This window comes from Sander vitreus, chromosome 3 (genome assembly GCF_031162955.1).
Source record: "Sander vitreus isolate 19-12246 chromosome 3, sanVit1, whole genome shotgun sequence".
Taxonomy (NCBI): Eukaryota; Metazoa; Chordata; class Actinopteri; order Perciformes; family Percidae; genus Sander; species Sander vitreus.
The window spans coordinates 33,103,777-33,109,558 of record NC_135857.1 but is presented as its reverse complement, the minus strand read 5'-3'; positions in this window follow the sequence as shown (position 1 = coordinate 33,109,558).

The window sequence follows — 5,782 nt, the reverse complement described above, 5'->3', positions numbered from 1 at the left end:
CACACCCCTTGATATTCTTCTTCCTGTTGGAATTAAAGGGAAACACCATTCACTTCGGTCTGCATTTGTATTTGTGTATGTGTCAAGACCATAGACTGTTAATATGATCAAGACAGGGTCTTAAAAAGTCTATCTAAATGTCTTAAAGCTACAGTGCGTAGTTTCTGTCTCCCCCATGAAGACTTTTAAGTAATGACAACAACACTGTCAACGCGTCCACATGATACAAACCTTACGTGACCGCGCCCCCCCCACCCCCCCTTCACACAGTTGCTAGTAGCCAAGGAGGACACGGAGGATTAAAAAAACATGATGGACTCTTCAGAAGAGGTCATTATCTTCACTCCAGTTTCTGCGCGGGAAAGTCACCGGACGCCACAATCTTCTGAACACACAGTGGTGTAGTCTAGTGTATTGTAGTGTGTATACTGTACTGTATATATATTGGCCAGAATCTGCCTTTTTTTGGGGGGGGGTGTCCTCCCCCAGGGAAGTTTTGAGCATCAACGACTTCATTTCCTGTATTCGGATACACTTTTATGCACCAATTTTACGGTGGGAATACCTTTATTTAGCCTGATGTGAAGAAGGAAAACACAGATGACAATTCAAAGTATATCAAAATGATGGGCGGCCGTGGCTCAGTGGTTGGATCCCTGGCCCTGCAGTCCCATGTCGAAGTGTCCTTGGGCAAGACACTGAACCCTGAGTTGCCCCCGATGCTGCGCCATCGGAGTGTGAATGTGCGTGAGTGTGTATCTGATGAGCAGGTGGCACCTTGTACGGCAGCCTCGGCCACAGCGTGTGAATGGTTCCTGTATGATGTAAAAGCACTTTGAGTGGTCATTAAGACTTGAAAAGCTCTATATAACTACAGTCTATTTACATTTATAATACCACTAAGGGCTATATAAAAGAGACTTCAGATACAGTATTAGGGGACCACTAAGGCCTATATAAAAGAGACTTCAGATACAGTATTAGGGGACCACTAAGGCCTATATAAAAGAGACTTCAGATACAGTATTAGGGGACCACTAAGGCCTATATAAAAGAGACTTCAGATACAGTATTAGGGGACCACTAAGGCCTATATAAAAGAGACTTCAGATACAGTATTAGGGGGACCACTAAGGCCTATATAAAAGAGACTTCAGATACAGTATTAGGGGACCACTAAGGCCTATATAAAAGAGACTTCAGATACAGTATTAGGGGACCTCTAAGGCCTATATAAAAGAGACTTCAGATACAGTATTAGGGGACCACTAAGGCCTATATAAAAGAGACTTCAGATACAGTATTAGGGGACCACTAAGGGCTATATAAAAGAGACTTCAGATACAGTATTAGGGGACCACTAAGGGCTATATAAAAGCATCCAAAAAGCAGCATGTCATGGGACCTTTAATTAGCTTATTTAGCTCATTTCGCAATGGCTTGAATGTAACGGACGTTCATTAATATCAAAAGCTTACGCACTCAAGCTTTATGGTTGTAAAGTATTGTGTTATAGTTCTGAAATAATCTTTAATAGGTCTCAACGTTCCTACCTCTAATGCTCCCGCAGCACTTCGCAATGTTTTTATTTTAATTCTGTGGCGTTGTAGTTCTTTCTGTCGCTATTCCAAATATGATTTGCAGTATAAGGACTAGAAATGACACCAACGGGCAACTTATTTTTGCAGCCAATCCAGACACCAGTCCTATAAAGCCGCTGAGGAAATCGGGGGAATTGTTTCAGACAATGTGGGGTTCTTTTATGTCGTGATATTGGTCTTAAATTTCATTCATATTGGTCTTAAAAAGTCTTACATTAGACTTGGTGAACCCTGTAGAAACCCTGGTCAAGAGGACTAAACATCATCTGGTATTCTAATTGGGACCCCCGTGTATTCCCAGGGTTTGTTTGGTTAATGTGATCTTCATAATCCAGACCACGCTGAGATATATTAGTTTGGATTGTCAAACTGTCCTAAAAAGTAAGAACATATGATTAAAACAATTTTTTTTCTTCTTCAATTCCTCATAAAACAATACCAGACAGTAAAATAACTGTTCAGCGGATACTATTTTAGTGCACATAGGCCGAAATAAATGACTTCATCAAGGAAATAATGGAATAGTAACTTGATCAATTGATTGATGAGCAAATGTTTTTGCATTGTGACGATGTTTTCTGTTATAAGGTTGTATGGTTGCATATTGACAAACGATAGATTGAAAACACTTTGATAAGGATTATTTTTTATATGGAATAAGGGTAGGTTGAGAGTATTTCATTGGCTTACTTTAGCTTTTGCTGTGTTCATAATTAACTACTTTTGTGTCTGGTATTACGTTTTTTTTTTTTTTTTTTGTTTATTCTTTTGTATGTCGTTCGAAATAAACCATTCATTCATTCTGCAATCTGGAAAGTCTGTTGACTTGGTGTCCTCTGGGACAGGGAGCAGTGTCTCCAAGGCAACCAACCTGCACAGGTACACATCAGTACAGCTCTACACCTGTGCGGCTGCAGCTCATCATAGCCGATGAGCTAGTTTGGTTTGAGGAAGCAAACGCATGTATTTTGTCACGCACAATCAAGACTTATTTTAAAGATGGATAACGGACACAGAGGAGGGTAACAGTCTGGATTGGCTCCTTTAAAAAACAAAAGACAGCTCAGAGATAATCCCTGCTGAACCTACGGAGACACCGACGTCTCAATATCCAGGTAACTGGTCCTGCTGCTCTTTGATTTCTTTCTCACAGGTTTGAACACAGGGCCTTTCATTAGTTATTAAATGACACCGAGTGGCTGCTGGAAGAACTCTGTGTGATTCTGTTGCTGCTAAGAAAACCAAAGAAGCATTTCAGCCTTCAGGGACTGATACGTGACGCAGGTGAACGAGCTTCAGCTTGTTTCAACCCTTTTGCCTCACTTTAAAAAAGTTTCTCTGGGGAAGCGGTGGAAGAAGTATTCCGATTCTTTACTATAGTAAAAGTACTGGGTATAGGTGCAGTTTAGTGTCCCAAATTCCCCATACAATGTCCTTCATTATGAACCAGCTAAACCACCTGTTTAACAGGTGTTAGGGTTAGGGCAACCTGTCTCAAAGAAGACCCTCATCGTTTGGGACACTCCGTTTTTGGAAAATAATTTGGGACACTAAAACTGCACGTATACCAAAGTACTGACACCACACTGTACTCTGTTACAAGTAAAAGTCCCGCGTTGAAAATGTTAATCAAGTTAAAGTATGTAAGTATAATCAGGAAAATGTACTTAAAGTATTAAAAGTACCCAATGCAGAAAAAGTCCTCCTTCCGTTGTAGAAAGTGTGAAGGATCCAACCAGTTGTGTGTTTAATGGTCTGATCATTTCAGCTGGACTTGTAGCCGTTATATTGTTGGCTAGTTTACTTTATAATAACACATCAGATTTTGGTATACGTGTAGTTTAGTGTCCCAAATTCCCCATACAATGTCCTTAATTAATTATGAACCTGCTAAACCACCTGTGCTACCCTAACCCTAACCTGTCTCAAATGAGACCCTCATCATTTGGGACAACTCAGTTTTTGGAAAATAATTTGGGACACTAAACTGCACGTAAGCCCATGTGTTTTGTGTGCAAAAAATGTCCCTTTGTAAAGTAACTAAAGCTGTCAGATGGATGTAGTGGAGTAAAAAGTACAATATTTCTCTCTGAAATGTAGCGGAGTAGAAGTACAAAGTGGCATGAAGAGAAAAGACTCAAGTAAAGTACAAGTATCTCAACATTTGTACTTAAGTACAGTACTTACTAGTTACTCAGTTACATTCCACCACTGCTCTGAGCAGTGGTTCTCAACATGATTTACTCTGGTCAGTGTTGTAATGTAACAAAGTACAAATACTTACTGTACTTATACTTTACTTCGTTATTTATATTTGAGGAAACTTTCACTTTTACTTCACTACTTTTCCTGAATAAAATGTATCCGTTTACTCCACTACATCGCCCCTCAGCGTCGTCGTTACTCGTTACTTGCAAGAAATGTTTTCGTACGTTGGGGTGAAAGATTCTTCCTCGCAGAAAACCAAAACTCAGTGTTGTGTTTTTCTCTTTGTAGATGTCAGACTTTGAATTAGATGTTTTAACCCTTGTGTTCTAAGTTTTTTGTATCAGAAATATGGGTTTCTTTGAACCAAAATGCCCAAATATAACATGGATGCATGGATGTATTCTTCTGGACGTTTTGTTCTTTGCAGGTAAAATGAGTGATGACTTTCATTGAATTTTGGGTGTTTTATTACATTTTTAACATGTTTAAATGGTTTTAGAACAGTCTCCTGACTACACTTTGACATAAACCAGTCTGTGATCCACTCAGCATCCTCTGAGCTTAACTATTAGTCAAAATAATTCATAATTTCTGCCTTTTTAACTCAAAAATGAGGTATAATGTCATATAAATTAGGTTTATTGACTATGAATTTAAAACAAAACGTTGAAAAAAGTGACAAAAACATTTTTAAAAAAGTGTCAGAAGCATAAAAAAAGAGCCAAAAATCCAATTTCACTTTTGACCTGGATGGACAACAAGTCCATGGTCGAAGGGACGAAAACACGAGGGTGAAGGTGTGGAAACCCTGAATATTATGCTTTCCTATAAGGAAGACGCAATGAAGTTCTTAATCAAAGGTTTTCTTTACTTTCTCATAATAATTAAGTACATTTTAATATCAGAAAATTGCTTTTGATACTTAAGTACGGTAAATATCAGCTCCTTTAAGTAACTCAAGTAATATTCTGTGGTTTCACTTTTTTGCGTTTTTTAAGCCCCAAAAACGCCGTCGCCGTCTAAACGTAAGGCACATCTGATGAATTATTTTTATGTTTTCACCCGCGAGCGTTCTTGTGTAAACAGGGCCTTAAACAGTGTGATACTTGGCTCTTACTTGGACCTGAAAGCATAGTTTCTCTGTAATTCATGGCTTTTAATAGAAATGGAATTGTGCCATAAAAATCGTTAAAGGCTGTTTTCTCAAAATGACATTTTTCTCACAGTCCGAGCGAAGATCTTCCACTTGTGTAGCACCTACACACACCAAACGTCACAGTCATATTCCTAACTACATTGTGAAGGTTGTTATAGAGGGATTTGTTGATATGTCGCTCTTGGCCTGATTTATATGACATTTTATGCCTAAAAATAGAGCGGAAATCCATTTTTTAAGGCTATGTGCAGTATTTTCTGATTTACTGGGTATCAAAAGGAGATATTCATAATCCCCTCTGTAAATGTCTTTTTAATTTAATTTATCAACAAAATGAAAAAAGAATTTTGAACCTTTTTTTTTTTTTTTCAATGGTCAGATTCTTCGCTTAAAAATATATGCAAATTAGCGCATTATTTAATTAGATATAGCCTGATTAGCGTATTTGAACAGAGAATTACAGAAAACTTGCAATGCATTTTTTTCTCCTATTCATGAGAGTAATCAACTGGTAACGTTTCATGGTGATATCTTTAAGTTAAAAGTGTTGCCCTATTCACCTGTAGCCTGACTGAAAACAGAACTACTTCGGTACAAACATGTCCCCTCCGTGTGGCCGACAGCCCGCTGAGGTTTACTCGCCAAAACTGAAGATGTAGCCACGTTTAGGCGCTTGGCGAGGCCCTGGTTGCACAGGTGTAAGAAAAATGATTCTGGAAACCTGTTTTAGTGTTTAGCTTGATACAACTTGTCTTGGGGGAGTTTGACTGTATATTTAAATGTGTCACCCAGCAACCCTGAGCAGCCATTATATTAT